This window comes from Lepidothrix coronata, unplaced genomic scaffold, assembly GCF_001604755.1.
Source record: "Lepidothrix coronata isolate B3197 unplaced genomic scaffold, Lepidothrix_coronata-1.0 Scaffold130, whole genome shotgun sequence".
Lineage (NCBI taxonomy): Eukaryota > Metazoa > Chordata > Aves > Passeriformes > Pipridae > Lepidothrix > Lepidothrix coronata.
Genome location: NW_016690310.1, coordinates 1274134 through 1296570, shown reverse-complemented (window position 1 = coordinate 1296570; position 22437 = coordinate 1274134). Strand labels below are relative to the sequence as shown.

At 40.3% G+C, this 22437-nt stretch overlaps 1 protein-coding gene and 1 long non-coding RNA gene across 16 annotated transcripts in view; one reads left to right on the top strand and one right to left on the bottom strand.

Annotated features, from left to right (window-relative positions):
* LOC108503104 overlaps positions 1–18585 on the top strand; it is a 32101-nt gene extending 13516 nt beyond the window's left edge. The window contains exons 3-4 of the long non-coding RNA XR_001876725.1: positions 14351–14439; positions 18509–18585. This is a non-coding gene — a long non-coding RNA (uncharacterized LOC108503104). The remainder of the gene's footprint in view (positions 1–14350; positions 14440–18508) is intronic.
* Positions 1–22437, bottom strand: part of NAV2 (neuron navigator 2) — a 214252-nt gene that overhangs the window by 176082 nt on the left and 15733 nt on the right. The gene's annotated exons all lie outside the window — the stretch shown is intronic.

The following is a 22437-nucleotide window of genomic DNA, read 5'->3' as shown; positions in this document are numbered from 1 at the left end:
GCACATTAATGTCCCCAACAGCACAGGAATCTCATTGTGGTTTTGCTGGGAAATAAGCCAGCAGGGACATAAGCCAGGCATTGGAATGGGCTGCCCAGAGAGGTGGTTGATTCACCATCCCTGGAGATTTTTAAACGCAGATTGGACGTGGCACTGAGTGCCATGATCTAGTAAATGGACTGGATTTGGACCAAGGGTTGGACTCGATGATCTCGGAGGTCTTTTCCAACCCAATCGATTCTATGATTCTATGATCTTTCCTCAGTGTCCTATGAGGGAAGGAAGTAAATAAACTAAAATCAAGTTGCACTCCTAAAACACATACTGTACCAGAACAGGAATGCTTTTTGAAGGATCACCTACCTCAAATCCCTTTCCATTCTGTTTATTGCCATAATCACAGAACAGAATTAAATGAAGCTCAAATCTCTACACCTGAATTCTAAATTAAGGCACACAGATAAATCTGGAATATTTCAGAAACTCTAAGCCAAGCAACATATAGTGTCTACATACATTTTTAGATTTGTATTTCTGAAGCTCCTTATATAAGGATTTTTTAATTATCTCTGCACTGGAACGTGACACATACAGTTTGTAACAAAACAGTTATAACATGTTCATTTACCTTGAGATATAAATATCTGAATATGCACTGTAAATCATTTTAATGTGATTAAAATTTTCTAGTTCATTTGATTTCTGTAATGACATCAACTCCTTACTTAAATATTATAAAACTATTGAATATCTAAAATTGTGTTAGAGTTCTTTGTTTTAAGTATCTATATATTGTACAGCAGAAATGCACACTGTGGTGGGTTGTCCCTGGCATGTGCATGCATACACAGTACCCGTATCTAGCAATTTAACTAAGTATATGATACAAGTATTGTCATAAATGAACTAAGTATCTCTTAAAAAGTATGTTGGTTTCCCCCTTTGAAAGAGACCTTGTTTCAGTTCCTGCCTGTGGTGACTAGAAGACTGTTGTATTTTGATGTTTTTACAGAGAATACTCATATGCCCACAATTATCCTTATTTTTCTGGTTAGGATGTCAAGGAAACAGATTTTTCTTTCTCTTGGCCAAGTCAACAGCCCTTGTTTCCTTTGCACTGATCTTTCATAAATGATTCCACTACTGTGTATAACATTCTGGATGAGGCTTCTCCTGCCTCCTGGTAGCTTCACTGCTTTCACACCTTATCTCTACTGAATATCTGTCAGGAATAAGTTTGCCTTCTGCACAGCCCTGTGAGCTGCAGTTCACAGTTGTGTTGCCTCTCTTGACTGATCCTCAGAAGAAAAGATGTGTGTGCCCTTTTAACACACTGTACAGGCTTCTGTGTCAAAAGAACATTTCCCTAACTGTGATTAAACAGAAGTGTGGGAAATGTGTGATTATATGCAATAGTATTTTTCAGACATATCCTAACCTATGAAACACAGAATTGTAGTTTGCTATTTCTTTTAATCTTTGTAGAGTGCCAGCAACTAAGCCTTCGATCTAGACATCTAACAGCTGGCTGAGGTTCCACACTTTTTTGCTTGGAAAAGCTCAGTAACAGGCTGTGATCCGGTTCCAACATCAAGGCAATATCAGCTGCAAGATAATGCTATGACAATTCAGATAAACTGCTTATAAAGTCACTAATATAGATGGCAAAAGCTTAGGGAACTGCAGGAATTCTTTCCCTTACTTAATGAAAAGTATTGCTAAGTCAGCTAGCCTATCAAATCATAACTTTTTGCAAATCTCTTATCAGCCCAGTCAATTCTTCTGTTGCAGTTTTTAAGCTAAGCTCTTGAAAATCTCTTCCAGAATGAAGTGTTTCTTCCAAATAAGTGTCTTCCCTTTGCTGTATGCTACACATCAGCCCAGAAGGCACATAGAGATAAGAGCATTAAAGGGAAATGTTTAATAGAAGGAGAAGTCATGTGTAAACCAGGATAGAAATTTTATACATAGTGATAAACCTTTTAACGCTCTCTTCATAGGGAACATTTTGAATTAACTCGCCATTTATCTTTTTTTTTTTTTTGGTCAGAATATTTTTTAAAAGTCCAGTGCTTTACTCAACTTATGGCCCATTAACTTCTGCAAAACTCAGGTTTTGGTACTGGACTAGTTGGCACCATTCACCTCCTGGCACACATTCAGGGTGGGGCTGAGCAGGAGGCATCCCTTCTTTCCCATCCAATATGGAACAGCATCTTCCACTGCCCGTGGGATGAAGACATGGCTCTGCACCTCCTGACCTTCAGCAGGAGCAATTTTCCCACCCCTTGCATCTCAGGGTCTTCGTGCAGGGCAAGGATGGGAATACCATCCTTGCTTGAAACCTCCATCTCTCTCAGCCCTCATGCTTGAGCAAATGCAAATACTCCTCACACTGCTACCTTTGCAATCAGGATGAGATTTTGGCTGGATGTAGACGAAGGTACATCTACATCTACAACAAGGTACATCTACTGTCTGCTGCCATGGAAACGACAATCTGGTCCTGCTCACAAGTTACAGGTGCCTATATACAAAGTGCTCATGCAAAGATATGCACATTTCTTTTCTCTCATGTTATTCAACATGTTAAAATCAAAACAGAAAATAATTATAGGGAGAGAAAAGTCAAAACAGAATTATATCTGCTTAATAGTAAGCACCACTCAAATTTTATAAACTGAAAAGAAGAAGAATAAAGGTAACAGAGAAAGCTAAGCAGCCTTCAGTTCAGTTTTCTCCAGCTCTGTATAACCCATAAATCTAATCCCAAATGAGAAAAGATAAAAGCTACTCTCTTCCTAAAAAAAGAAAAGTTACAAATAAACTTAAAAAAGGTTTACCTTAAATAAAATCCTAACAATTTGTTTGTGCATCTGAAAACTGGCTTTCAATCACCACTGTGTATGGCACATTTCACAATAAAATGCTACAGCTCCTGCTGACACTACTGTGGCTCTTCAGTCAAGTTTCTTTTACTCCATCTAAAGAAACAAAACTTTCCATATAGCCTTATCCTGGGGTCATTTATTACTCCGTGTTGGACCCAGAATGTTTCTTCTTGAGAAGACATACATACATTTTCATTCATTTGTTGCTTGCAGGCTCAAAAAATACCAAACAAAACAACCTACACCCCAAAACACAAAAGAAAACCCACCTTGGAAAGGTTATCTACTACCAGTTACATACAGATAGGGTAGTTAACGTGTTTCTACTGATACAATAGTAGGAAAAACCTTGTAAAAGGTTGTATACACATGCTACAAGGCTGGGGGCCTAGGAAAAACCTTGTAAAAGGCTGTATACACATGCTACAATTTGAATCTGGCATAAAGAAAAAGGATCATATGCTTTTTACAACCTTCAATCATCACAAAACCAATACCTTACGCCTTGAGAATTCTCAAAGCCATAAAACACTGAGTGGGAACGATCCTTGTTTTGATTACATTAAAAAAAGGTGTTTGCATAAGGTGTGTGGATGACTCATAACAGGTAAACAAAAAAAAAGAGAGGAAGGATTTACATTCCATGTTGAAATTTTGTTTTGCTGGTCTCCAATGTAAAATAGAAAGAAAATCAGAAATAAACATTAGTTTTTAAAAGCCCAGGAATAAGGAACTCTGGGGTCAAAAGAAGTAGGTTATCAGGCATGCACAAGTCACTCAACATGAATAGGAGCAAGCTAACAATTCATTTTCTTCCAAGAGTTGGCAATACCTTAGAAGGCTTTCTTTTTTTTTTTTTTGCTGGGCCTGCTATCTTGGTTACTGTCTGAGTAAAGCAACCTTGCAGGTAATTCAAGATGACAAGCTGGCATCTGAACGGATTGTATAGTAGTATGTGATAAAAATTAGGCTACCATCCCCCAAAACTATTCAAGGGCAATATTTTGAGTTTCAGCAGAATTAGATACTGATTTCTACATTGCACTCTTACGGCAACATCACAACTTTTACAAACTTAACTAAGTCTTGCAGGATCTGATATTTGGGGGCAAAGAGATTTATCCCTGGTTGCCTGAAAAGCCCTATATTACAAATCTTAAAAAAACGCCTAAGCTTTCACACTCTGAATCTTATGCTTTCAACCACAAACTGAATCTTGCCATCACCATCCAAAACTCTCCACAGAATGTATTTGGCTATTTTTGGCATACCTGGCCATGATCAGCTCACCTTAAGCTATTGCTGGCAAGTATTTTTTTTTTCTTACTTCCACAGAAACATCCCTGGACCAAAGGAAAGAGAAGGAGAGAAAGCAGAAGGGCAACATCAGATATATTTATTGTGACACTCACTTAGCTTAAGATTCTTTTTAAATTATTATTTTTATATCTATATCTATATATTATAAAGCTGGCTTTCTTTGATGTACTTTATCACTGCAGACCAGCCAAGGCTCAAGGAAGAGCTCTGCAAAAAGCTGAGCTCATCTGAGGGTTTTAGGCAGAGCCCTGCCAGGCCCCCTGAGCCTGAGCACCCACAGCTCTCCCTGTCCCAGCACCCAGCAAACCACAGCAGGCAGGAGGCAGCCCCACAAGGGTAATCTCTCTGATTCCCTAATTGCAAGAGGCAATATATAAATATCTGCTGGTTGACAGGCAGAGGGGGGCAGGAGTAAATTATGGGGTGAAGGATTTTATCCTTCTCCCTGCCCAAGGAGTGGGTGAATCCAACAGTTTTCTTCCACTCTGAGCATTACTTGGATTTCTCATCTCACATCTCTTTTTCTCTGCTTGATTCCATAAGCTCAGTTCTTGCCAGTGTTCACTGCTTGCAAAGTCCACTGGGGGCTGAGTTTGAAAGCCAGTGTATATAGGAAGACCTTGTAATACACCTGCGTACATAAGCTCTTTTTTAAGCTCTTTCTGCTTCGTGGAGGGCTCTTTGCATATGAAAAGGGAGAAAGGACTCACTTTAACCTCCCTCCCAAAATACTTGGCTTCAGCTGAAACCAGGCTTGGGCAACCCCCACACAGAGCTGCCAACTTCCACTGCCAGCTCACAAATTCATTATTGCAGGGGCTACTCATGCGTGAAATATCCAAAACTATCTGATCCCTTGTGAAGGGCTGCCGTTGTATCCAGAACTGAATATTCCTTCACTAACATGTGTTTATCACCTCATTCCTTCCAAGGAAAGTATGTAAAAACAGAGATTGTTAAATTACTAGTCGCACTATAAATTTCATTGTTTGCAGACTCTGATAGGAAGAGGTGCTGGAAACCTTTAACTCCCACGTGGATTTCAACGGAATTTTCACACATAAAGGCTACAGCATTAGACCTGAAGCAAATCTTTAGTTTTTATTATGAATTTCTCAGGAAAATAAATCTTTCCTCTAAAAACTGCATAGAAATGTAATTTTCTTTGTTTAAATAATCTGCCAGAGAGACAGAGAAAACACATTTAAAGCTATCTCAGACAGCCACTGCCTTGAGATGCTTTACATCAAATAGCCTTTAAAAAAAAGCTGCTAATGAGAAGTCTCTCCAAGTTTTGATCATAGTTTATAGCTTGGTATGGGCAGTAATTCAAGCAGACAGGCAGATATGTGGGTTTCCTGAGCTCATTTATGCTGGAGGAATAGAGCAGCCACATACTTTATACTTACAGGGTGCAGTGGGTTTTTTTACTTTTCAGGAAAGGAAAATGGGGGTAAAAAATGGGGGAGGGGCATAATTTAGAAACAAAAGCTGTTGAGCAAACAAAACTCCAGCCGACAAAATTATTCCAGCTAAACTGAAAGAGAGAAAACTGCTTCCAAGAAGGAGAAAACGTGCAGTAGGACAATAAATAAAGGAAGGTGAGGGGAAAGAGCTACACACATAACCGATGTTTTCTGTTCTTACTTTTAAATTAGCTTAATTACAGAGATCAGACAACACGCAAACTGACCTAAAACAGTCCAAAAGATGAATTAGTGAGTAACAAATCCAGCTGCGACTGTGTAGTAAAACAGCATCCGCTTGCAGAGCACATCGGTCCAGCATCAGCCCTGCCAGCCCAGGTATTTATTCACCTCATCCGGACCAAAGCTCCCGTTTGCCAACGACAACCGTGGCAACGATAAATCTTCCTCAACCAGCGGGTTATTCCCGAGGTCCTTACCAGCTTCATGGTGCTGTTGTTCTGCTCCCAGCGCCACAGCATCACGCTCATGGTCCGGCCGGCACCTGCCGCAGTCCGGGGCTACCCCGCAGTGTCTGGGGGTCCGGCCATCCCGGGGGCTCTGCCCGGGCGGGCTCCGGGAGCCGAGTGGGGCCGGGCCGGGCCGGGCCGGGCACGACGGGGCCGGGCGATCCCTCCGCCCCCGCTCGGGGGAGGATCCTCTTAACCCCTTCGGGGAGGGGGTGTTTGTGCGCGTCCCCCAGAGGGAAAACGGGGATAGAGGGGAATTAAGGGAAAATATCGCCAAGAAACATTTGAAAATTAACCGAGCGCCAACACGAGTTTTAGGATGATACTTAAGGGTATCAGGCACATCTTAAAGCACAACTGGAAATTGCTCCCCATTTTGACAAGCTGACTCTGTTAAAAGCTCAGGTTCTAAAGCTGCCTTGTTCTATAATTTTTTATTTATTTCTATAATTTTTTATTTGGTGCAATCTGGGCTGCTCCCACGCAGACTTGGGTTTATACTGAAGCCTGATGGGGTGGGAAAGGACTAGGCTTGTCCCCAGTGAAAGGGGAGAATATTCTGCCTTAAAAATGATTCAACAGGTGGAACATCACAGGTCAGCTTAATGAGCATAAACAAGAGAATAGTAAGAGTGCTTATAATAATTAGTAAGAGTATTTTTCATATCCAGAAGAGCAGTACTTAACGGTAATCAATATCACACTTTGCCACATTGTATTTAAGGTACAGCTATTAAATATCTTCGTAAATGCCAGCCTATTCCATTGCTGCTCTCTTGGATCCTTCTGAAATCTCTCCTCTGTTGCTCTGAAGCACCTTGCCCATCGTAGCAGTCTAGACAAGATACTCAGCTGTGGGAAGATTCATGCCTGCTCTTGCCCAAGGTCCTATGAAATCACCAGTGGGAGCCACGCACTTGGCTGTTGCTCCTCACCCTTCTGCTCTGGAGAAGATGCTATACCTGATAAATGAGAGGCCCCACAGGGGACAAGGAGGCCACAGCAGCTCCAGCAGCAGCTCCATGCACCCCAGCAGCTCTCCAAGCCTGGGCTTGGGGGGTGGTTTCTTTGGCGGCTTTGGTTTTGCCAGGCCAGGGAAACATGGGGAATTAAAACACATTTAAAGGAATTCCCCAGGCCACCCTTCTCATGCCCTCTCTCCGAATATAAATTTTGAGTCACATAAAGATAGCTTCGCTGGCTGCAGGAGGGGAGGCAAGAAATGACCGCAGGCATAACTCATGGCTAACAGACCTGGAACCCATGAGCAGCTTGACATTATTTTCTAATTGTTAAATCCTTTAATAATCCAGTATAGAGATACTGAAGCATTTTAAAAGGACCAACTTTTACCCAAACTGATCCCTGTCTTAGCTGAAAATTGCCCTATTGTACGATTTTACCGGCTGTTTCACGTATCCATTCAGCATGATGTTGAAGAAATACTAGAATAAATCAGTAAATAGATATTTGAAATTCTGCATATACCCTTTTTGATTAAAAAACCCCACATGTATCTTTTCACTGAAGTCTTTTCCCTAACAGTTATGCTTCTGTGACTTGGATTTCATTCCTTGAGTCTGTAATTGTTCTCCTGTTCTAATTTATTATTTTAAGTGGTAAAGAAGAAGGAATAATTATTGAAACAATCATATTTCTTCACTGTAAAAAGAATTTCCCTACCAATTTTGGTAGCTTGAATAGCTACAGATAGAGAAAGAGCTGCACGCTGAAAGCATTTTAAGACTTTATGCATACAGGTTACCTTTGAACCATAGAAATAAAATTTGAATCCCTTCCTGAGAATAAAGAACTCTTGTTCTTTCCCTTCAGACCAACGTGGACCAAAGCCCTAGCATAGTCAAATCTTCCCAGTCAGCCCTCTACGTAAGCAAGTACCCTGCTGAAAGGTCATTCCTACAACATTCAAAAGAGGAGAAGGTCACAGCCTATTTGACGGCTTGAACATAAGATGTATGGTCCTCAGGAGGGTCACAGGCTGAGACAATAACCTGCTGACAGACTCATGAATGAGTGAATGAATGTGTGCACTGGGAGGGAGAAGCCTGGGTGTGACGCCAGAAGGATTTTCTAAGAGCATCTTACCAGCACCTTGGAGGAGCTGCCAGTGCCTGCAGTGCATGTTCCTCGCTGAGCTTAAGTTTGTCCCTTCCCTGCTGCTGATGCAGTGGGAGCACCACAAGGGCTTCCCATCAACCTGCTAGCATCTGGCTAAATATCCTGACTCAAAGATTGCGTTCTGCTTCCAAAAAACACACCGACTTCAGGCAAAAAAGCAAGGGAGCTGAGACACAGGGAGCTTTACACTTGCAGGATTACGGCCCATACAAAGGGCCAAGACAACCCACAGCATAAGTCAGCCTCAGACACCTCCTAAGCCTCTTAAAAGGTTGTTGATGATCTGCTCTGCCAGTTTGAGCTGCCAAATGTTTTCGTTCAATGCTCAACATGGTGCCAAAATCAGGGATTGCAAGAAACAAAGGAGAGGTCTCAGAAAATGGAAGGTTCTTGTCTACCATCCATTTTTGGGGCCCAGGGAACAGGGTAAAGCCAAAGTGCCCCTGCTACAAACAGGCAGATTAAAAGACCAGACATGGATGGAAGGACTCTTCAGCCAACCAGTCTTGTTTCTTTGAATACAGTTTGCTGTCTGTTTTTACATTAACTGAAGTGTGGCTCAGATTAGAGTATTTTCTCATTTTATCCTTTATGGGCCAGCTAAACATGATGAACATGGACAGAGACACTTGCATGTAATCAGCCTGAAATACTAATAAAGCAAAGCTCCTGAGGTTAAAGCATAAGCTTTAACTTTTTTAGCTAATTAATATCCTTAACTAAAATCTGTGTTGCTTTTAGACACTTTTATTTAATGGATTTTCCTAAGCCAGCCTTGATTTGGGATGAAGATCCCCTGAGTTCTGATAGTGTTGCCAGGTGTAACCGGAATTTATTTCTTCCATTAAAAAGTAAGACTTTGGAACTACCTTTCATCCTCCTGTCTGTCTTTTCGGCTCCCACAACAGAGTGAAAGAGATAAGATTGGGATTGAAGCTGGTAAAATCCCTGCATGACCTCTTGCCCCCCTGGCAGCATCATGGCGGGAGTTCCTCCGCAATTGCTGTGCTGACAGATCCAGGAGATGCCTTTCCCATACAATGCCCAATTTCAAAAGGGAACAAGGACTAGATACTTGCTTGTATTTGAATTCTTTAATGATAAAGCATCCAAGCTCTCTAAGGCTTTATTATGAACTTCCAACAGCATGTACATGATGGCATGGGGTCAATATTAATTTGAACCTTCAGGAAAGAACATTATTTACAGCCCTAATGGGCATCTAAACTTCCCCATTAAAGTGCTGAACAATATGCTTGTTATTCACCAGTGAGTCTTCAATGACAGAGAAACATGTGTCCCAAGCAAAGCCCATGCTCTAATGAGACATCACTCCAGTTCCCAACGCTTTCCAAATAAAACTGTTTGAAAAACAGGAGGAAACAGGTGTTGGAGACATTATGAATGAACTCAGTGCACACAGTCATTGTCTGTGCAACATTTACTATAAAGAAAGCTTGGGGAAATCCGTTCACTAATAATTCATTGTTTGCCTATGAAAAATATGTGTGCTAACAGCTTGCTCCACAGTCATTAAACAAAGTCACGCTCTTGTACTTACCCACTACTTTTGCTTTTTAATGCACATTTTATGTTTTTTTTATTTGGAAAAGAAAGCATATTAGAAAATTTTATTACTGCTTCTCAATGCATTTTGGTCAGAAAGACTAAAATTTTCTGTTCTCTGAAAGCTGGATTTTTATTTATTTTTACTATATGCCAATAACTGCATAGGTCTTCCTTTCATGCTTTACAAAATGGAAATATCTACAATTTAAAATCTTGAATTCTTACAAATCTTGAAGTTGTCAATAACAATATTTTGCTAAGCATGATGTGGGAGAGGAGCCTAGCTCACAGAATCATAACAGATGCCAAACAACAACTTTCATTCCAAAAAAGCCCTCAAAATGGTGTTGAAAAGTAACCTTTGAATTCAGCATTTTCTAAACCAGCAGATAAGATGCCTTGTATTGAGTAGTGTTAGGGAACCCAATGAAGGAGCTACCCACAGGTTAATCTTGATTGTCAGCAGTGGTTGGGAGGTTCTGGAGGACAGAGACAGCTTGTGCTGGGTACCAGTTCCAAGAAAATGAGATGGCCTTGATAGTCACAGACACAACCTCCCACCAGTCCCAGAGAGAAGTACAAAATGAGAGATAGAAACTCAATTAACCAACAGCTGAGGCAGACAGTATTATTACTGGCAAATGAGCATCCTTCTCTGGAAAACATGCCTTGTTAAACTGGATTTTCCGCTGAGTTCACAGAAACTTGTGAAAGCGATAACGCAGATCTGCTTCTGTGAGGAGGCTCTTAACAAATCAACCTGGTAAAAATCAGATGGACTGAAAAGGAGTTAACTGGTATAAAAATACAGGATAACTGGGAAATTGTCATTAAGAAAATAAGCAGCTTGACTGTGTTTCACAGGAATCATTTTCAGCCTTACTTTTCTGAGCAAGCCCTAGGAGGGGGCATGAAGCAGCTACAAAATTCGCTGGTGACACATCAGTAATGGGAGAAGTAAATGATGAAAAATAATAAGATCAAAGTTAAAGAAACTCATATATGCTGACTAGAACCATGAAAAGCTGTTTCAAAACAGAAAATGAAATCTTGTAACAAAAGCAACTAAGAATGTCACAGAGCAAAGGACTCTCCATGAATTCAGTGCATCTGGAAAGAGCATCACAGACATGACGTGCCATCAGGATGCTGGGGTTTGTGCTATGGTTAGAAGGGTGATGCAATACTTGTACATAAGAACAGGTGGTTATCAAATAAGAATAGGATTTATCACCTGCTGGCTTTAATGCTGTTTGTGTAATAGTTTAATGGTTTTACCCTTTGGAGAGGCTTCAGAGAAGACCTGCAAGACTGACTCATGGACTGAAAAATGCAGATCACAAGACAACTCAAAAAGATCCATTTCATTTGTCAGAAAAGAGTAAGGGCAAATATGATGAGATCATAACATGAACTAATTAAAAAATGAAAGCAGTTCAGCAGAAGTCATGTGGACTGTTTTATGGAGGAAGCAGAGTGAATTATCACATTTATTGTTGTCTCACTTTATCATCAAAGGTTGTTTCTAAGTTCCCTGTGGAAGTACATCAGTCAGCTAACTGTTACTGCAAACCTTGAATCTATACTATCACCTGGCTCCTCCCAGCAACCCAATGCAACATACAACAATCTTCAGATATTCAAAAGAATAGAAAAGTAGTGGAAAGTTTCCCGTTCTCCATTCCACACTGCTTGTATTCAAAAGTGCACGTTGAAAGAGGGGGGGTCTGGGAGATTTTTTAAAAATATTAATTTCTTGATTCAGAACACAATGTATTGGGGGGGAAAAAAAGCTGTTAACATAGTAACAAAAATAACAGTACACTGCCTATCCACTGGTTAAGCAATGCTAACATTATTAACTAGGCCACTCAGTCTATAGAGAGCAGTAAGTTCCCACTGTGGTCTGAGGGACCTGTGTGCCCAAGTGGTCACTAAAGGAGCCTCTTCCAACCACCCTCACCCCACAGCCCTAGCTTGCAACACTCCTCTCTTCAGCTCACTGCCCAAGAGCACAAGCAAAGACATGGCTTACAACAGGAATTGTGTACTTGTAGAAGTTTCCAGACAGAATATTTTGTTCACAACATACATACTGTAATACCACTCATGCAATTATATCTCAGTGAGGATCCACTGGGGCCCTGCCTGAGCTGGGGATGTAAACAAGCAATTCAGTTTTACTCACCGTTGCCAGGTATATGAGAAAAAAGGAGGAACCCCCTTACTCAAGCACTAATATCACCAAACATATGCTACTACAATACCACTCACTATTCAACCTTTACACCCTTTAATCAGGGCAGTTAGTTGTTTCCTCACTAAAGCAAATGATAAAAAATGAAGTGAGAAATTATTAAAAGTAACTTTCTTGCTAGCTTTGGTCATAGCCCAACATCACTAGAGAAGCACTGACACTGAAAAATAAAATTATTAGAAACTGATCTCAGAAAGGTCTGAAAAGGACAATAATCCAGGGGTCAGCTTTGCCCGGGAAACCTATGGATCCTCCTCCAAAAATCGTAGGGCAGTGTTGTCTTTGGATTACAACTTTCTGAAAGTAATCCCAGCCCACACTCCCAGCTCTGTGGCCTGACTTGCCCTGCACCCAGTTTCCCAACATGTAAAAGAGCACAGAATAATTATCAAGTTTGGTGAGCTTTCAACAATTGAAGGAATAGGATGCTGATGAATGGTATTGAAGGCAGCTTCTCCAAAGACATTGTTCTACAGGCAATATAAGGCACCAAAGATGTTTAGATCTCCAGATTTACATGTCTTTTTATAAGTCACAGGCACCATACATCCACACACAGAGCCTTATTCTACTGGCCAAAATAAAGAGACCAAGGACCTCTCCTCCTCCTCCTCCTCTGTGTGGTCACCTCTGAAGGCCAAAGATCTGTCTGTGGAAAGAGGGCTTACTTACACAGGATTAAAGAACTTTTGTGGCCACTTGAACTAAAACTCAACAGTGAAACTGTATTAGTAAAAAAAGAAAGATATAACTATCACGTACTCCAAAAAAAGCAAGTGGGAAATCAGAGTATTAGCGAAGAACAACATCGTTTAAGCTTTTTGCCATTTCACAAATGCAATGAAACCTCTGCTTTCCTTCTCAGATAAGCAACGGCAGAAGAAAAAATAAGACGATACTTCTAAAGGTACTGATAGCATTTGTGAAGAGAACCTTGTCCAACTGCATAGACAGAGCTACCAGCTGCTTTATGCTCAGTCATGTCCATGACAAATCATTCTGTATACAATCAACAGCTATAGATGAACACACCATGGAGTGCTACTGTGCACAGAAAGTCATTTAGCAACTAAGAACCCTCTTCAATCAGCTTTTTCCCCCAGGAGATAACACTCAATAAAACCTGGATGGAAACATCCCCTTTTAAAGTCTAAAAACTATTAGCAAACATTTCTGTAGAAAAAAATAACATTGGCATCAAACAAAAATACATTGACTTACTATATTTGAGACTAATTCTTGACTCATATTAATAGGCAGACTAAAATATAGACAGAAAAGTGTTATTTGCTCTGTTTCTGCTGAGTCTTTGCCAAGTGCCCTTAACACCAACAATAATTTATAATTAACTAAGCAATCCTTCTTAAGTGGATGCACAACAGTATGAAAAAGTGATTCAATTAGAGTCTGTAGATAAAGCTGCTCAGTACTAACAAAGCATCCCTCACCATCACTTCTGAAACCTGTCCCATGAAAGAATGCACACTAAGATTTAATTAAAAATAGCTGTTACTCCTAGCCTTGATTAGCTATCCAGAAGACTTGATAATAACTAGCATCCACCAGTTCCTCTTGCCAAAATCTTTCCCTTCATATTTCACCCTCAACTTAAATGAAGCGGTTGCTAACTCCAGAGCACAAAATTATGTGAACCAAACAGCCTATACAGTAGATTCCAGTTGAAATTTATATTATGACATTATGTATGCATACATATATAGAAATACTTAAATGTATAATGACTTGTAAAGTCTAAAAGGCTGCATTTATTAGGGGTGACCTAATTGTGGCCTTACAGGACCTGATGGGAGCCTACAGAAAGACAGAGAGGGAGTTTTTACAAGAACATGGAGTGACAGGACAAGAGGGAATGGATTCAAACTGAAAGAGAGTAGGTTTAGACTAGATATGATGAAGAGATTATTTACTGCAAGGGTGCTGAGGCACTGGAAGAGGTTGCCCAGAGAAGTGATGGATCCCCATCCCTGGAAGTGTTCGAGGCCAGGCTGGATGGAGCTTTGAGCAACCTGGTCTAGTGAAAGGTATCCCTGATAACAGCAGGGGGCTTGGAACTGGATGATCTTTAAGGTCCCTTCCAACCCAGGCCATTCTAAGATTCTATGTAGAATTGATGCCATAGAGTACTTTGCCTATAAAAGTTGTAGTTAACTTACTATTGATGGGAATGCCATAATTAGAGCCTTCCCAACTAATTTGACTTCAAATATACATTTCCAGTGTCCACAGAAGTTTCTGGATGGGGCTGTTCTCCTCACACTGAAGTTTTCAGCACTGCCTTTCGAACTTGCATCTTCAACTCTAAACAAGTACAATGCCCAGGCTTGTTCCAAGCTTGTTGACAATGACATGGAACAATGTTAATGGATTAATAGGGATCATCCCATTAGTTTTTGGTTGATTATTAGAGTGCCATCTTTGAAAGCTTTCAGTATTACCTTGCTTTGCTCATGGCATGGCTCTGAGTCAGCAGCTGCCATCACCATGGGCAGCCTTGCACAGTTTTCCTGTTTTCAACAGTTACACAATTTTCAACCAAGAGAAGGGAGAGAGCTGCTGCAAACCCCAGGGAATCACTTTCTGTGTGCCCCCTCCCCCAGCCTCTAAGGCACAGATGACACAACTTCAGGGATGCACCATCTCCCTTTCAGTCATTAACCATAATCCTTCCTCTGCAGACAACAATTTGGAGATATAACTATAGGCTATGAAAAGCAGTCTAGTATTTTCATGAAAAATACTTCTTACTCTGGAAGAGCCGGTCAAGGACCAACACTGCCAAGGACAGGACAGTTGGGGTAGATCTCATCTCTTACCCGAAATGTCAAGTCAAATGGTGAAGAAAAGCTCTTAGTGCAGGCCTGTAACTAGAAAAAGGCACATTCCCAGCTGCTGCGCAACAGCTGGTATTGAAAGCCCACACATCAGAAATAACTGGACACGTGGAAACAGAGGAAAAACCCTGGTCCTGTGCTAGGGATGCTCAAATTGCTAACAAGGCTCTCCTGGATAAATTTACACTTCATTGAGTAGCCCAGTCAAAAAGGATTTTTAGAAGTTTCCATAAGTGTTCTGTACCCTCAGTGAACCTTTAACCTGAGCTTAAAAAACTAGACTATAGTGAGAAACTGAGAAACACATTATTTGGTTTGTGTGTCTTGGTTTTTTTTTTTTTGTTTGTTTTAATACAGGGAATACTGTTGTGAAAAACACTATTACTTGGTATGATCATACATAGCAGAAATTATTTCTTCTTCTTCTGCACACCCAGAGTCTTCAGAGTTGAATGCACCGATTTTTCCTCTTTTCACAGAGTAACACTTGTGCATGTCATGGAGGAATGGCAGACTGAAGCCAGAATAGCGCTAATTTTGACATTACAAAACAAAGATACAAGGAATTAAATAATTAGAGCCTTAATGAAAGAGCACAATGTGTGTCTCCTTTGATAATCTCTTGAACTCTATAAAGATAAAAGCAGGGTTGAAATGTGCATACAAGATGTGCAATAACAGAGTTTCAAAGCACACTGAAGCACACTGTAATGTACCATTCCATAGTACTTTAATATCTTAAAAGATTAGCCTGTTGAAGCAAAAACTTCTGTAGTTGTCTGGGCTACTTCTACCCTTTTGTGTCTCCCTTCCAGCTGCTTTCCTCTCACCTCCTCTGCTGCACTACTGTTTGATAATAGCAGAAGTAACAAGGAATTAGTACTAATTCCATGTATTTCCCTGCTCTTCAAGGTCATTTTTTGGAAAAAAAAAGTAATCATAAATTAAGTCTATTACTGGAAAACAAATTTTACCAGAAATTTGCCTGCTTTTATTTTATTTTTTTTTTTTTAACATTTAAAATTATCCTTGCCACTTGCTTTCAACTTTTATCTCAATTCTCATCCTGTCATATCATCAATCTTATCAACTAAGGGGGGGAGGAATCAAGATCCATTCAAGCTCAAAAGAGTTTGCAGCAGACTAGAAGGCAATGAAAGACATTCCTTAGCTGCTCTGTCCCCGTACACTGAAATGGAGGACTGAAGCAGAAATGTTAATGACAATGAAAGACGGGAAGATGCTGATATTTATCATGAAAGAGTGCTCTAGGCTGTATGAAATAGAAATGCAAATTCTTATTCATGATGCTGGATGCAAATCTCAACATATTCCTACTACTTTAAAAGAGAGATTTCTCTAAAGGGTAAAGGAAGGATGAGCTGCCTAGGCAGGGGTCCTGAAAACTAGTTTTATCTAAGAAAACCTTTTCTAGTCCCTGAAGTTGATACCTCATTAATGCTTCTGGTCTTCTAAAGGGATTATCACTTGCTTGAAAATAAACACAAAAACTCAACTACAAACTTGGTTTATATTTTTGATGGATTAGTAAAATAGCACAGAGCTATGAATATAGGTTTTTAATTTAATCTTTTTCTTCCATATATTATCATCATTAAGGATTACTTCCATGGCTTACTGCCTGGCATTGTTATTTTTTTGTATCTCAAAATATGATAAAGTGTATAAATAGAAAAAAGCTACAGCATCCCCATTACAAACAACCAGAAGTATTTTGCTGATTTCACTTTATATTGCAGCAATGAACAGAGCACATCCTGATCCCATGAATGTCAAAACCAGTCTTACTGCAATTCAAGTCGCTCTAAGAGGAGCTGGTCTATATTTTCATGATGGTGGCAAAGAAGTGCAGGTTACTCTAATTTGCTCCCTACATTGGCCAAATTTAAACTATGACCTGCAGTCCAGTCTGATTTGAGCACAATAATTAGCCTTTACTAAGTTAACTTGAGATGCCTCTCTAAGAACATAACTGTTTAAGTGAATCCCAGACAAAATGCTGATGTTAATAGGTTTTCAGTTATAAAGTCGTATTAGAATACAAGGCAACTTTCTCCCCCAAACTGAACCATTTCACGTCACTTGTGTGTCTAATTATCTTATATATTAGTACTAAAATATATTGCTGGTCTGTTCTCAATGTACCTTTTAGCCATTGTATGGCTAAAAAAAAAAGGAAAAATCCAATTAAGATACAGGAAAAGAAGAGTCAGATCCTATGTAAGTTTGACCATGTAATTTAGCATTTCACATACATATTCAACTTGTGTAACTAGCAACAACATAAGCTGCAAGATATAAAAGAATCATACCTGTTTCGTTACATGAAATTAAACATTTCTTATTTTTACTAAGAATTCTTGCACTGCTGTCAGGCCATCCCCCCAAAGAGGAGATTCTAATACTACTTTTAAGCTAATTAACAGATTTTAAAATAGTGTCAAACCATGCTTCAAATATCCTAAAATGTGCTAGTTGTGAGCATAATGTTATTTTCAGAGGCAACCAGCCTCTGAAAACAAGATTAGTTTCCAAGCCCTACTCTTGCTACACAGAGTTCAAATCACGGACCAAGGAAAAAAAAAAGACGACTTGCTGCTGCTACTATTACAACACTTCACTAGTGCGAGTAGTAAAAATAAGTAGACTTGAGAACAAGCTATTATTAGTTTTCCTCTGCAGATAAATATTATTAATGCTGCTTGGTTTACTCTCCAACCACTTGGCCCAAAAGAAGCAGCATTCCACTGACCTTTGTTCCGCAATGCAAACCACCACCATAGAGACCATTCACAGAATGTGCTGAGCTGGAAGGGACCCACAAGGATCATCAAATCCAACTCTTAGGCCTGCACAGGACCATCCCAAAGAGTCACAACGTGTGCCTGAGAGTGGCATCCAAATGCTTCTTGAGCTCTGCCAGCCTTGGTGCTCTGACCACCACCCTGGGGAGCCTGTTCAGTGCCCAACCACTCCCTGGGCAAGAACCTTTTTCTAACATCCAACCTAAACCAATATAACCATTGCAGCAGATTACAGCACAGTACTCCCAAACCCAGAGCTATGTGGGAAGCATTTCTGAAAACTGCACCACAGCATTACCAAGGACTGGGAAACTTTGAGGCTTGGTTCATCAAAGTCCCAAGAAGGGGAATGAGAGGAGGAGGGAAGAGAGCTTGCTAAAAAGGGATATCTGCCTCAGGATGCCTTCCAAAAATTATATGTTCTATTTATATGGTTTGGAAATGCATTGTACTTCCCTCATAGGCACAGAACATCCCTGAACAATAAAAAGCGAGGGACCTCTTTGGCTAAATTGAACAGTGCAGGTAAGATTGCACAGGTTGGGGAACTGAGCCATTGTCCTACATCTGAAACATTCAATCTGATACTGTTCCCTTATGAAGGTTCATTAAGGGGTTTTAAATCTAAAGGGGAAGCACAACAAAAGTGTCCTTAAATAAGTTTGTTTCAATCTGCTTTTACCTGTCATAGATACCTCAAATAAACCTTCATCTTGCAGCATTCTCTGAGCTGCAGCACCAGGATGACTCTTACTTGTGCTGGGAGTGCCCATACTCCACTCACTGCCCACCTTCCAGCTGAGAAGCCCCACACTCACCAGGGCTCTAACACCCACCTAAAATCCCATCCTGCACCCAGCTCCAGTGACCACCTTTGTGCCACCACCTTCTGCCTGCTGCATCCAGGGAACAGAACCTGAGATGAAGGACAGTAAGGTAATGTCCACAGGAGGACTGGGGAGGACAACTGCTCGTCAAAGACCTTCTGGTGTGCTGGCAGAACCACAGAAAAGACGAGAAACATTTAATTACAAAGTCTTTTCTGAAAAAAAAAAATAAAAAATTTCTTTTCGTCCCTTTTCACTGCATGTGGAATCACTGTAAGCAGCATTTATACCACTGTGATCCAATTCATTTTCCAAGTACTATGAGGATTAAGCACATATGAACAAGAAAGAAAGAAAAAAAAACAGCCATCACATATGAGAAATAAGGTCTGGCTTCCATTTCAGGGAATATTAATAACTGAAATTGTTAACAACTGACTGACAAAAACTGTTCTGCTTTCTGCGGGTTTAACCGCTTCTAGGCAACATTATGATTACTGCTCATAAGCCTAGAAATATAATAAGCCTTAATAACAATAAAGAACTGCAAGTCACAAAATAACTACTCTTTCTGATCAAAATGGTCTCCTGCAGCCAAAAATACAGCATGAAGGTGGCTTGAAAGAGCCAAGTGAAATCAGCATTTGATAGTCATGAGGGAAAGGACTTTGTATATGAGGGGAACCATTTAGACATATTTCAGGTCCTGTTAAAACTGGCTCACACTGCCTTATTAACTGTATTGATAAAAACAAATGGGGAAAGGACTTTGTTAATGGGAGATGAAAGATCAGAATTATAAAAAGTGGCCCATGTAAGTGTCTAAGGAGTCTATACATTAAGTCCAAGTTCTTATATCTGGTTTACTACCAGCACAGATTTGCTCCATCACATTGGGTAATGCTTTGCTGGGGCGCCAGGGTGCTGGTTCTTTTGAACCTAATGGTGTTCTGGGACCCAATGCCTCAGAAACATAGGGAGTCCTGGGATGCTTCTTTGGAAGCCCAGAGATGATAAATATAAGGACAGTATAGCTGATTCAGAAATACTTCCCCCCCTATTAAAATGGTGGCTTTTTCATCATTGTTTGGGTTGGAAGGGATCTTAAAAACTCTCCAGTTCCAACCTATCTGTCATGGGCAGGGACACCTGCCACTAGAACTGGTTGCTCCAAGCCCAATCCAATCTGGTCTAGAACACTTCCAGGGAAAACTTGACAACACATTAAATTTCTCAGCCATAATTCCAAGCAAATACTTGTGACTTTAATGGATTTACATTTTTTTTCCCCAAAAATACAGATTTTTGTTCATGGCAGCTGCAACAGAGGGAAAGACACATTTAGGTCAGACCCCAACCACAAGTCAGACCGAATGTCAGTACACAGCAAAGCTTATTGTAGCCCCTAAGTGCTGCCTAAAAGGTTCATAGCAAATAACCTATGCCAGTACTTCACTGGAAAACATGAAGCTCTGAAATACTCCAGCAGATGCAGAGAACCTACAGATTAAACTACAGAGTGTGGCTTTGTCACTGAACAGGAGGGGCTGAACAGTGATCTCCTTTTTTCTTTGTAACTACAACTTAATCTGTATTCCCCTGCTAAAAGGATTGCAATAAAACTCTACATAATGAAAGGACAATTAAGTCACATTATGTGCAAAAAAGTCATCATTTGATAATGATCCACTAATTTCAGCAAGATAAGAACTGATCACTTATGGTAATCAAATTTGCCCTGGTAATGCAGTAACTGGACCATGCTGAAGCAATTCAGAGACGTTCATTAACTGTGTGTCCATATGTCACCAAATCACAGAGCGTTTCTGATGGAGATGCTCCGAGGCCAGGAGGATGTCACATCACCTGTTGTTCCATCCCTATAGGTGCCTCAGCTGCATCAGGGTGATGGCAGCTATACCTGCCATTCTATGGACTTCATAGGATGTGTCTCCACACAAACAAGGCAGAGCTTCTTCCACCAAATACCCACGTGGGCAGCTCAGGTCCTTCCAGCTGCTCTTTTTCTCTTTCTCCAAAGGTCTTCCCACATGAACTACCTCTCACACATTGCAACCAGCTCCCCCAAAACTTGCTGCTAATTCAGGATCTGACAACGCTCAAAGAAATTAAGTTTTTATTTTTTAAAACATTGTCTGTGGCCAGAATAAACGATGGTTAGAAAATACTGTGGATTTTTTTTTTCTTCATTGAAGGATTTATCTATAATACGAGTGTATCATTAATAAATCTTATCGATACACAATAGCTACTTAATTCCATGCAACTCATCCGGGAAACCAAAAGAAAATGAGGTCTGCTTCGGTTCTGACCAACACCACCAGGTGGCAATAGCAGCCCAGCCAACCCATCCCACAGCAAGCCAGCTGCAGGAACTGCTTATTCTATTCCCTTTTTTCCTTTCACTCAGCCTTACCCCGAGATTTTTTTTAACTTAAACTCAGTGTCAGGCTAACCATCTATAATAAAAGGGACATCCACAGATATTCCTACCCATTGAAATAGTCCAAAGACTGGCTCCAATCTAAGTAGCTCCCAAGAACCTATGATTGACACTTCCAATCTGGCAAATCCTGTCTTCCTGCAAAAAAGGCGTAGTTATCTCATGCAGGTATCCATCACATTCACTGACTTCTGCAAACTGAGCCCCCTCGGTGTATTTTGGCTCAGAAGGGGGCAGATGTGGCCCTGGGTTACTTAATAGTTTTTTGCTACCACAGGACACTATTACTTCTGTGTTTTAACTACATGGAGCATCTTTATGGAATGCTACTACATACCTTTAGAGCATGCAACACTTCACTAATTCCCTATCCAAACACTGCATACATGACCCAAACCACATGATACACGGAAAAGCAAAAATAAAACCAATAAGATACTTTTTTATAACCTGAAAGTGACAGAAATACACCAGGCCTGCATTTGAACAGAAGGCTAGATCTAAGAGGGGCTTATATTTCTCAGATTTGAATGGATTCTCTACATAAGTGAGTTAGGCCACAAGAGGAAGAGGTGGCTTGGCATAAGGAAATTAATTCCCAATTCAAACACAAGTCTAGTTGCAGGCATTATACTGTATGATGATGCTGTAAATCAAAAATAAATCAAGCCTAATCCAGTACCCCAGGACTACAAGTTTCTAAACTTCTCAGCAGTTTAGTAAACAAATCTGAGGTGTTTTATAAAACTGAACAGTAGAAAGAATATATTCGTAGGTAAATTCACATATAAGGTTACATCTCTGCTCTGACCTCACCAATATCCCATCTGGAATTACAATAAGATAGGTAAAAATGAGTCATGGATCTACACTTACAGTCCTAAGTGCTGAATGACTCCAGACCATCAGTAACTTCCACCTCCTGCACCACAAAGATCAACGGTGCGTTCCCCCCTACCAGCCACACTTGGGGCCTTCATGGATTAACCCACTAACCAAGTCAAAAAACATTTTATATGATCCTAAAAAAGTAAAACCTTCAATAATTTGCATTGTAGCCACTGTTCTCTATGACAATTTTTTCTGTTAAATGAGCTTTTTCCACAGCAGTTACTGAAGAGATGGCACAAACACCCAGGTCTCCATTAGGGGTTATCAGCCCTACCTGAGCTGAGCTAGAAAAAGGGTTTTAACAAAACCCAACAAGTTATTATTTTAAACCAACTATCTGACATTAATAATCTCTCTCCCTTATGTTGTCTCACCTACAAGATATTAACCCATTTAAATGCACACGATAAACCATAAACCCTGCCAGTTCTATACAGCACAATGATCTAGAAATCTGTTCTCGGTT